Source organism: Falco rusticolus, chromosome 2 (assembly GCF_015220075.1).
Source record: "Falco rusticolus isolate bFalRus1 chromosome 2, bFalRus1.pri, whole genome shotgun sequence".
NCBI classification, from domain to species: Eukaryota; Metazoa; Chordata; class Aves; order Falconiformes; family Falconidae; genus Falco; species Falco rusticolus.
Genome location: NC_051188.1, coordinates 95205803 through 95218212, shown reverse-complemented (window position 1 = coordinate 95218212; position 12410 = coordinate 95205803). Strand labels below are relative to the sequence as shown.

At 41.6% G+C, this 12410-nt stretch overlaps 1 protein-coding gene across 2 annotated transcripts in view; it reads right to left on the bottom strand.

Annotated features, from left to right (window-relative positions):
- The window catches only part of ARHGAP6 (Rho GTPase activating protein 6), a 336609-nt gene that overhangs the window by 307580 nt on the left and 16619 nt on the right, over positions 1 to 12410 (bottom strand). The window lies entirely within an intron of this gene.

Sequence of the window (12410 nt, the reverse complement as noted above, 5' to 3'; positions counted from 1 at the left end):
TCTCCATCCCAGCAAGCTGGAGAGACAACATGATCACAAAGTGAGCCACAAAGCCCTGTTTCTTTGCCTGACATCCCAAAGCATCCTGGGTCTACACCCAAAGCCCCTGCACCTTCAGACTGACAGCATGCACCAAGCCTGCTCTGAGCACCAGCCTCTTGAAAGCCCCTGAAAGGCTGCAGTGCCAAACACAGCAGATCTGGCAGATTTCTTCCATTTCTGTACAGTTTTTAAAGAAACAACCTTGTAAAACGTATGAAAGGCAGAATGACCATTCCCAATACATCCTACAATAAATGGCCCTGGAGACACCCAGTCCATCTCCCTACCTCCTGTTAGACAGCCCCACCTTCCACACCAGGGTGTCCTCAAAGGCTGGGTTTAGGGTGAAGCTATCCTAACCCTGTGCCTCCAGTCCTCTACTCCAGTTCTTTTACTGTTTCTATTTTTCCTTCCCCATGAATATTTGTGAACTAGCTTTTATAACTGTTTATGTCATCCCAGAAGAAATTTAAGTGGAAACACATGTGATTTTTACCATTTTTCCCTTCGGTCACAAGGATCGAAATAGCCACAGGGAAATGGCCCGCAACATTATCAGAATCACTTGCCTGCAGTTTGGCAAAGTTCACATACTGGCAAATCCTGGAGTTGTCTAACAGCAGAATCTGGAAAACAGTTTTTAGCCCATTTAGGAGAGAGCTCCTCCTGAAATCAGAAGAACTACAGACATTTTTATCAAAACTTAAATTCCACCAGAACCAGTAACGCATGCATCTTTACTCCCTCAACTATAAAATGTAGCCTCACTTTTTTCTGAAATGCTGACCTTGTGTAACTTCACTCAAAAACTTCCCAAATAATAAGATCTAAAACGCATTAGAATACCTCATTAATTATACAACTATGCAAAAATAGCGCCTCCCTGTTTGCTCAGTGGCGATATACTCAGAGATAATATAAGGAAGTCAGTGCCACTGTGATTTACATAGGATTCCAAACACGCCTGGAATAAAAATCTCTTTAAAGTACAGCCTGGGTTAAATAAACACAGAGTGATCATGAGTGCTGCAATCAGCAGTGCTCAGCTTAGTTCGGTCACATATCCAAAGGTCTTGCTGGATGGATATTCAAACAATGCATTCAGCCTCACGACCTTGGACTCTGCTGAAGAAAATTCCTGGAGATCTCTGAGGTCTGATCCTCCATGACCTCCCTGGGAAGGGAATGTAGAGAGCAATGACCTGAAAGCGTAACGCAACAAGCTGGAAGAAAATATAATCCATACTGAACAAGAGTTGTGAAAAAGGTAAATAACTGCAAACAGCCATTGAGCAACTTTGACAGATATCAAAAACACAGTAGGGGCAGAGGAGGAGGGGAAGGGAAGGATATAAAATTGTAGTATCAAATGACAGCACATAATATGCCAAAGAAAAACTTTGTCGAAAATGGATATAAAACTCCGTGTGCATACTGTGAAATTGTGCTGCTGTAGCCAAACTGGGGACCAAACTGCATGAGGAAATAAGCCAAGAGCTGACAGCACTCCCTACTCAGAAGGGCTGTGATGCTTAACACATTGTTCAAGTACACTTATTATCTACAAGAATGAAATATTAAAAGTATTCTTTCCTTAGTAGCCAAAAGCACAGACAGTGAAAAGACCTCACTTAAAAGAAAAGCCTTCTTTTATATTCCAGTATCAGTGCTTACTTTGGCCCTAGGCAGTCCAAAAGCAACAAGGGAAATTTTTCCTTCATTTTCAGTTGTTGCATATACAGACAACTGCAACCTCTTGCTAGGTAAGCACAAGAATGAGTTCAACTTGCATCCTCCTGAGCACACAGGCTGTGGTCTCACAGGATATCAAGACAAAAGTTGCATCTATGCTGCTTGCTTGGCCAGCTCCAGCCTGGGGCTTACACTCTGCTACGCACAGTACTAAGCTGTGAAACCAAAACAGAGCCCCTCACCTCTGCCTGCAGCCCCAGCTAGCCCACAGGGCCAGTTTCAGAAATCCTTAAGGGCAGACCAGTGAGCCATAGCCACAGAAACCGCTGCTGACTTCCCAGCACCCAGATGCACTGTTCCCTTGCTTTATTTTTGGGACACAAAAGACAGTGATGCCTTTCCCTAGCCCAACGCCGGCTGTCTCAGAAGAACACAGACAAGTGTGAGCATACAGGACACCCACGCTCACACAACTGTCCCTGGGAGGCAGCACAGCATGATTTTTCTTCCCACCCATCCCTGCCACTTCCTTGCTTACTTCACAGCTGACTCTGGTACAAGCACAGAAGTGGTTCATTTGCTGCAAGATTACATCTTAAGCCTAGGGTGCTCCCAGCCATGTGCTGGAAGAGACATTTTGGAATAAAAGAAAGCAAAACAGAACAAGAAGGGATGACACAAGGATAAGGAAAATTCACAAAACCTGCATGATTTCTTTGCATCTTTTGCATTCTGTCTTTATTGCAGAAGGATGCAATAGTAATTGCAAAATAACACCCATATTCACCCTTCCCCAAAATACACTCTTAATAGCCTAAAGACCAGAAATATGAGGGCCAGGTATGTTTTGCATCCAAGGGTTCTGAACAATAGAGATGTCAGTGACTGACAAGATGGCTAACTATGGGTTTTAGTTATATTATTTCTAATTAGATATACTTAGACAAGCAGACAAGTGGTTCTAACTCAGCTACAGTGTATGACATCCTTAGCACTCAGAAAGTTTCCCCAAAAAGAATAATCAACAAACTTTTAGAATGTGAAAATCTTATTTACTATAATCTTAAGTTTTTTCATTGTATTAAGAGAATTGATATTAAATTCAAACAGAACATATCAGCTGATGAAGCCTACAAGGAAGTTAAAATGCTCAACTGGAGAACAAACTGCTTAAGGACCCGCAGGATGCATCAAAGTGATAGACCAGCAAAACTGTTTGCTCAATCACAAACTATTCTGCTGATAATAGCATTTTCTGCAGTTTGGCACAGTTCAAGAACTAGTTCCTTAAGGCTGAAGAACTGATTAGAAGGATTTCCCCCCCCTCCAAATCTATAAAAACTTGGTAGAAGAGACAGATCTAGCTCTAAAATCTGAAAGAAATGGAAGCCAAGAACAGTCCGTTCAGACACCTACACAGTCCTACCTATAGACACTGCCCAGGATTTTTAACAAGGTAATAATTCCCTTAGCTGTAGAAGCAAAGCACTGCTTGCTTTTTCAAACATCCAGAGTACCTGATGTAGGCTGAACATGCACTAGTGCATTTTTCAGTCTGATTTCATGCAAAAGCAATTCCACCCACATGCTCCAAGGCTGCTTCAGGACAGAGCAGCTCAACAAGTGCAGATGGTCAGAGTTGCTTCAAAATGCACACTCCTGATCCAAATTAAAATTATAATTTTAATGTACATATACTGTTGTTTAACTGATTGTCTGCTCATTCCCTTAGTTTCAACAGCAAAACATGGGTTTACACACTTTTCAGTGCTTCTCATACATGTAACTCAGTATTTAAAGAATTCTTTAACACTGATTCTCTGCCTCGTGAACTGAATTCCAAGATGTCACCAAGAGTAAAATATTAACGCATGCTACATACATTATTCAGCATTTATAATAAGTACATACGCAGTTTGTCAGTCTGAATAGCAAAAGTACCACCAAATTAAGGAAAAAACTATATTGCCACTGATACTCAACAGGTGAAACCTGTCAATCAATACAAATCCATCTTGCAAGAAAAATAACTATGAAATACAATCCAAAGAGTTTTAAATCAAATCCCTCACTTAAAATCAGTGATTAATTAGTAAGTGTGTACTTAAAATCACTCCAGCTAACCAGCCTGAACTGCAAACCCAAACATGACCTAAAGGACTACTTAAAAACATAAAACAGAAGACCCAGACAAGAAGCAGACAAAGGGTTAAACGCAGCTATAGACAGCATATGACATCCTTAGCACCCAAAAGGTTAACTAACAAACTTTGACAATGCCAAAAGCATCTGAGAAGGAAAGACAACCGAATACATTGGTTTTTTCTAGTCTACTGTCATTAACTCCTAATGCAATTACAGATGCGATTCACATCTTTTGATAAATTTTACAGGTTTGGCAATATTCCAAGTGACCTCTTCTCTTTTCCGTTATTAAAGGGAATTTTGCTTGCCTGAATAACCACAGCACATGTCTGCAGTTATGCTTATTTTAGCAATGTGAGGAGGCAAAGTTTGGATGTTTACCTGCTCATGATGGACAAGAAAGCTTTGCAAAAACTTTTTGCTGAGAGCCCCCAAATCACTTCAAATTAGTTACATTTTCTTTGGGAGTCTGTTCCTTACTCTGAAGGCTGTCTGCCACACAGAGTTATAGTACCCTAAAGAAATGAAACACATTTTAAAAAGTTGTGGGTGCATGCATTTTCACACACATAGCCAAGCCCCAATTCAACCGAGCTCTGAAAGCCAACAGGGGACCTCAGGGAAACTGAGGATGGGAAATAGGAGAGGACACCTCACCTACCGCTATCATTAGCCAGGCAAGTACGATGCGTTTTGAATCATGTCAGCTGAGCAGACCTCAATAATCCAAAGCATGAGTGGAAACAAAGTATCAAAGACACTAAATAGAGTGAATTTTTTTCAGATTAAAACTAAAGAGCTCTGGCCTTCTGAAGGCCCATGTTTATACAGATTGTGCTGAAGTGGGTGGAATTTTAATAGTTTCATTTGCAGCTCACCATTAACAAAGCCAAACCAAACAACAACATAAAAAGCAACTGCAACAACTCCACATTTCCACACATACACACACGTAACAAAATAACTTACTTTTTGAGCATTCCCAGAATTCTGACCTGGATGGACTGGTTTAAATTAAAAAGAAAGCATCCTTCCCTTTCTGCCTTAGCATTTAGGCAGTTGGTAAGCGCAACCCTGTAAAAGAGGCCACCTAACAAAAATATAAAAAAACCTTACAAATGTTAAGTATTCAAACACAAAAACTTTTGATGATAAAGTTGCTTGTATAACTTCAACTCTCAAAGTCAAGTGGAAAGCAGTCATTAATTACGTGATCACCCAGAATTTCTCTGGCATGATGCTCTGCACACTTTTTTCTGTAACTATGCATATTAATGTTGTTGCTGGAACAAGGCAGTGGATACATGCAAAAATGAAAAGTACCTGTGAAAGTCACATGATAAAACCAGTTACATGGTGCTTTCTTCCTAATACACGGAAGAGCCCTAAGGATTTGATGGGGACAGCCAATCTAAATCTTCAGCTAACTCAGCTCCGTGGAGCACTCCAACAGATTCAGGAGCTCCTCTGCACCCTTGGGTCCAGCTGGTTCTTGTCCCTACCCAAGGGGTAGGACCTGGGTTTGCACTAGACCCTGCTCTTCCCACTCCCTTATTTCTTCAAAGCTACACACAAAGGAAGCAAGAGTCAACCTATTCAGCATGGCTTCTTCATCTTAGCAGATGGGGATGGGCTCCATAGCACACCCCTGTCCGAAAGTCCAGACGCACCATGCACACATCTCAGTTTGCTGGTCAGTACTTGGCGAGCCAGAGCTGCTCCTCCTCTGCTAGAATGGCACTGCACAGGAAGATCTGAAGCTATTTACTGAACACAAGCTTAAAGAGGGCTTTGGAGGAAAGTATTATGCTCTAGAACTTCCTCAGATGTGAAGCCAATACTGAATCTTTATTATTGTCCAGTTTTCACACATAACCATTTGGCCTGCCAAAGCCAAATGTGCGAAACATTTTGTCCTTTACTTGAATGTACACAAATTATTCATGCACAAAACTATAAAGGAACAGACACATGTCCAAGAAATAGACTTGCAATGTTGTATGGGTGTAGTCCTTTTAAGTCTTATCTTTTCAGCTACATATTTGTTTCCAATCTCAGCATATACAAATGAAATTATATTTATATGGAAACATCAGAATGTGTGATGTCCTTCAATTCAAGGGATACCTAAAAATATACATCCACATAAATCAGATTATAAAGCATCAATATAAATGCACAACACAGATGAAATCTGCTCATTAATTTCTGTTGCCTTACAGATCCTCAGTTCATAGATTTGTTCTGTCATTCTGGATATGCACAGAATATATACTTTTAATACCAGTTTTATCTGGGTTTAATCCTTCTCCTGGGAGCAGAGGAGGACAGAATATAATATTGATTGTATCTATAAAGACAAAGTAATTAGTATCCTGTTGAATGCTACTTCTAACATGAACGACATGTCAACTACCTGCTTCCAAGGTGTGGTAAGGCACCTAAGCAAAGAAATGTCATACCCCATCCAACAATGACTAAAAACATTTTATCACAAATACTACCTTATAAATGTATTCATGTGTTAATTCACCAGTTGCAAACAGCGTAACAGATATAGCAATAATCATACACATTTGGCATTTCTTTCCCAGTCAGTATATTGGATTAAGTCATAGGAGCAACACTCTCTCTAAATGAATGCTGCTCACTCCTCTCACAACATGAACAAGTCTCTCCAAGAAGATCTGGCTAAGCCATGAAGTACTGAAGCCTGGGGATGTAGGAAGTCTGGAAAGAGGCAGATCACATCTTACACAAAAGATTATCAAGGCTCATGCAGGGACATACCGGAGTCAGACCCGGCACTGTCTATAGAAGTAAAACACAGTGGTGATTGATGGGACAGCTTAAATAAATATGCACACCAAACCAAAATTTCCAAAATGTTTTAAAAAGAAATACGGTAAATATGAAACAGTGTCAAGTAAAAACAAATCAGGTCCTTATCTCGTCGCCGCAGTTGACACTGTATTACAGCTTCCCAGCAGGTGTTCGTGTTAGATTAGGCATGGTAAGTACTAATAAATACAGTCCTCCCTACTACTGGAAGGCAAATTAACTGAAAAAACAAACCCCTATCACAGGCAGAAATAAATACCATCAAGCACAGACCACAACAGAGCCCTGACCGACAACATCGCACTATAGGGTTTTTGATTGAATATTAGTTTTCACTTTATTACAATAAATACATGTATTAAAAATAGAGCATGGTTGTGATTCTCTGACAAAAAATTCTATTGCTTCAGTCCCAAAATAGGAACAGAATCCCTCTATTTTTCCAGTATAAAAGACTGTATTTCCTTCATGAGCATTACATGGCCAACCCTAATTTTAAAGCTGACTTATTTGTGACCTTTTTCTGTTAGGAAGAGCATGGTGTTTACACATCTGTTGAAACACCATACCCTTTGCAAAGTAATATTTAATTGATTCCATAAGATGTGAAGACATGTTTTAAGTAAGACCACCACCGATAAAGAAACCATACCAATTAAAATCAGCATGCTGCTTGATAAAGCTTCATGTTTGTCAGCCACACCAATCTCTCCATTTTGTTAAAAAAAAAAATAAACAGCAGAGCTTGCTACAAAAGTCTCTGATTTTCTGACTAGAAATATTTCTCCTACAGACTAGTGCCTTGTATTTTTGCAAAACAATCAAAGCATGCATGGCACTTCAAAGTCTAGCACATTCTAGCAAGATAAAGGCACCATAAATATTAATTAATCCTGCATGTGAGCAGCTCTCCTACTATGTCTTTGAGCAGATTTGGAGCCCAGGATCAGAAATCAACCAAAAAGCTGATACACATGTCTTTAAGGAGAGTCAATTGTATTCCTTTAAACTACTTGAAAAAATAAGATTTTCAATTTTAAGGAGATTCATCAATTAAGTTGAAACACATATTGTAGTTAATTCTAAGATTCACCCTTGTAACTGCCATTTAAGATGAAAAAAATTTAAAAGAAGATATTTAAAATCTTACATATTGTCACTGAACAGTATAATTTTTCTTGTTCTATTTGTGGGATTGCATGTATTTAACAGAAAGGGAGTGCAAAGTGCTTTTACATGCCTTAATGCTTTAAGCATATACCCATTTCCCTAATTTCAAACCCACCATCTTTCTGGATGCCCAGAACTCCATCACTTCTACTCTTCCAGTGGAATAAGGTATTTCAGAAGCAAAGCTCAGCCACCTTCTCCTGATTTTACCACTACGTGAAGCACACCTTTGTAACTCAGCTGAGAAGAAAGGTGGAGGAGCAGTATATGGGGTACCTTACTCACACCTGCCTCCGATGAAGGGACCATAGGTGAGACAGCACACACAGTCCATGCGAGCCCTTCAGAGAGCCTGGGTTCACAGGGCATTGGCACGTGCACCCAAGGACAGCCAGGCATGTTCAGATGTCTCGCCAGTGCCACCAACACCGCTGAGTAACCTTGTGGTGGCTAAGCCTGGCCTTGTGCAACTGCCCCACGAGCTGCAACTGCTGCACAGGGAACTTTTCTGTATATTTGCCTTCAACACAACAAATTTGGAGCTGTCAGGGCAGACTTCACTGCACCTACTGCTGGATCCTTGTGCTGTCCTTTTATGAGCTGGTTTGTTCAGATAAAGGTAAATTATTAGATTCCTCTTGGTAATGGCTAACTACCAGGCCAAGGACTTCTTTGAAAGCCACTGGTGCCCTAACAAGGCTGAAATACTGAACCCTGAATTAGAAGTTGCCTGTTTCCACTCTCAACTTCTTGTACAAAGATCTAACCAAGGCACAGAAATACCTATCTTCCAGGAAAAAAGATAACAATTCATCTTCTCAAGTGACAAGGTCACCAATAATTCAAGTCACATTCCTGAACTTATGTTTCCAAGTAAGATATTTGGCCTCTTAAAAGAATGGGTCTTCAGCTTCTGGTGATTTTGTTGCACTGTTTTCTCTTTTTTCCCCCCTCAGTATTAAGAAGTGGCCACCACAAAAGCAATTTTTACTGGAGCAAGTTTCTCTCCCATCAAAGCAAGTTCTCACAGAAGTAATACCTGGTTTGAGGAGGATGCTACAGTTCGGGGGGGGGGGGGGGGGGGGGGCACCAGGATCAAAACCAAGAACCATACCATGCAACCTTGGCTGTAATACCCAGCAACTTCCTTGTGAGACATTATTAACCATTACATAAGGTGGAAGCTTGGCAGTGTCTACAAAAAGGTATTGGATGGAGAACATGAAGACACCCATCCAAATGAAAGATAGTGTCACGCTTCAGGGTGCACCTTTCCTTGTCAGGGGGCTGAGGTGCTGAAGACAACAAAAGCTGCACCCTGGACTGTGCCCCACAGGTACTAGGTGGGGGCAGGAACAGGGCTCCAGGCAATGAAGCACTCTGGAGTACCAGCTCCATATGGTTAAAGGCTGGTTTGTCCTTCTCATAGAGAAATAATAAAGAAGGTATTTAGAGAAGAAGCTTACAATTATTGCTGCTGGCAGAGTAACAGTTCAGAAGGAGTTAGGTGGTCATAACAAACAGGCAAGAAACTCAGGAGTTCATGGCTAGCAACACGGGAGGAGGCTCAGCACAGAGTTATGTATAAACAACGGGCAGCCACTTTCTCCTACCTCATCCACACCTTTACTACAGCACAGGCTTGACAACTCAGTGTTTGCAGACAGAATTACTGAGGTAAGTTTCAAGGCAAACACATGTAAACTCCTGTTAGGTAAGTGTTAATAATTCACAGCAAGATGCCAGCTCTCCATTAAGACATTTAATGTGTGAAGAAAACATTGCAAAAGGTCCTTGGAATAAGCTGAGTAACTTTGAAACAAAAGGAATTACTTAGCCTATTGGTATTGTTCATCGAGACTTTCTTTTTGCTGCTCTTAAAAAAAAGAGGTGTTTCTGTCTAGAGTTCAGATTTGCATAATTAAAACCATACACACAACCTCCTCCCTTTCTGACACCGCCGCCTCTGCACTTGCCAGCTGAAAGGGCAGCATCCCCCTCTTGTCCAGCCACCAGGATCCAGTAACCCACCAAGGGAGTGGTACCTTCACAGCTACCACAGCTCTCCAGTAACCGGTTCTTAAGGTGCACCATCGCCACATGCTCAGCAGACCAATGGGGCAACAGCCAACACTGCTTGCAGGGATCAAGACAGAAGATCTAAGACACCTCTTCAGAAGGGGAGTAAAACTGCCCCGGGCAAGAGGCAGTCAGAGAGCCAGCCAGGTCCCAGTTGGGACAGGTGACAAGTGGGATGGCGAGGTCTCGCTACTGGGGCAATAGCTGAACTTTTTTGCTTCATCTCCCAGTAATCTCACATGTAAAGGGTGTCAAACTCCTTTCACAGTGTAAGTCTGATCTAATTCCCCAGTAAGGTATAAGTGTGTGCTAATGAAAAACTTAAGATACTTTAGAGATAAAAGTAGACCAATACTTACATTCATTTACTTTTTATTATTACTGCTGTTTCCCAGTTAGCTGGTATCCTCCCCTCAAGACATTATTAGGTTTTATTGGATTTCTTAGCTCAGTCACTGAGCTACCATAGCTGCACTACTCTGGAACCTCAGCAGACCCCGTGCAGCAGCCCTACACCACAGCAACTTCCCAGCTTAAACCAGAGATCTTTACAGCATGCTGCACTGTGCATCTAGACATACTCTCCAGGACAGGGGGAAAACGTGATGCCTGTGGAAAGGGAGGCAGGAAGACAACAAATGTCAGTACATGCAGTATTCCTCCCATCACCTACCTCCAGACAGGAGCTAAAAGTTGTTATATTTATACACAATTTGTCAATACACAGCCTTTTCAATGCAAAACCCAGCTAGAAATCCTACACAGACTTCTACCTCTGGCATTCTCTTTCCTTGCCTTTCCAACGCAATGCTGCCCAACTTACATTCGTCCAGAATGCTCTCTCTGCAAAGACTATTTGCCTTTGATGATGTCGCCTTTTTCTATGCAGCCCTCCATTGCATCTCAGCCTGTTATTACATTAAACATATCTCCTCTAACTAGTCCCATCCTCTCCATCACCCTCAGCTACTGCCTACATCCATTCCACCATGTCAGGTCTCTGATACCCAGTTTTGTGCACTTCAGTCCTCCCCTCGTTCTTGAGGAAGTTAACCCTACATATCAGTATTACTAACCTATTATTCCCAAGGCTTAAGACTCTCTAAGACTTAGCAAGGGCAAAATATTTGTTTGCTGAGGCCGCCAAACGTCACAATACAGTCTCTGTAGAACTCTTGGCGCAACTGTGTCTATCTGTTGTCTCTTCCATAAAATTTCTGGAAGAAAAAGCGGAAAAAAAAAAAAAAAGTCTCTCGTGTCTATACATAATCTTGTAGGGTGATGTCCTAACCCACAAATAGGATACCAAGACACTATGGTAATGTAAGAATCACCTCTGCATGCAAGATGATCAGCAGTGCAGGGATGCCCACATGAATCCTCTGGACTCTGCATGGATTTTCACGCTGTCAGATGCTCATTTCTGTCCCTCAACCCCCTACAATCAGCAAAGAAACAACAGATACTCTTATCACTCAGCTTTACTGTCTCGTCCCTAATTTGGGCATAATCCCAGTTTAAACCAGTTATCTAACAGCTAAATATAATTTCTCTAGGCTGTGTAGTTTCCAGAAATAACTAATGCTGCATCCTCTTCCCCTCATCAGGGAAACACCCAGCAGCACTTGCCAAATCCTAGCCCACCCCACTGCCCTACTCAGCAGGGCCATGTGGCACAGAGACCCAGCCCTCACAGCAGACACTATCCATGCTCCTGTGTGGATTAGCCACCAAATCCACAGGCTGATCTGCAGCTAATGATTTTTTGAGCCTTGTCCCTTCCCAGTGCTTCAGCGAGCCACTCCCAAGCAGCTTCTAAGGACCCACTGACCTCCTGCTCACTGCTTCTGTCCCATTCTTCGGAAGGAACTCAAAAGATACTTTACAGAAGGATCTAAGTTGTGCATACTGTAAATAAAACATGTATTCTTACAAAGTGGTCCATAGTACCAAGGGAAGAAAAACGAAAGGGCAAAAGCCTTCTTAGTCCCTGCAGTAAAATCTGCAGCTGATCCTTTCACAAGCTGGTTAAATAATTTCTCCCTCAATGGTCTTCAGTCCTGTTTCAACTCTTTTAGTCCAAATATCTCCTAAAAAGCTGGGAAGAACAAAAGCAAAACCAGAAAGAGTATTTCCAGAGTTATCCTAATACAAAGCATGGAAAAAAAATTTTCTTCATTTCTTCCAAATTCAGCGTGCTCGATCCTTTTCTACACATGGATGTTGCGCCAGTTGAGCATAAATCACCAGTTCCACACTCTGAAGTAAAGTCAGAAGCCCTCCAATTCTCTCCAGAGGCAAGGGACCTCCAACTATTTTATCTCATAACTACTCACATTCCTCCTTGTTCTGTAAGCTTCTCAGTAAGAAGCATCTGGCAGAGTTTGGTAGGGACACCTAATGCCATCTGAATTGAGCACGGCAGTTCTTGGTCCTTGTAG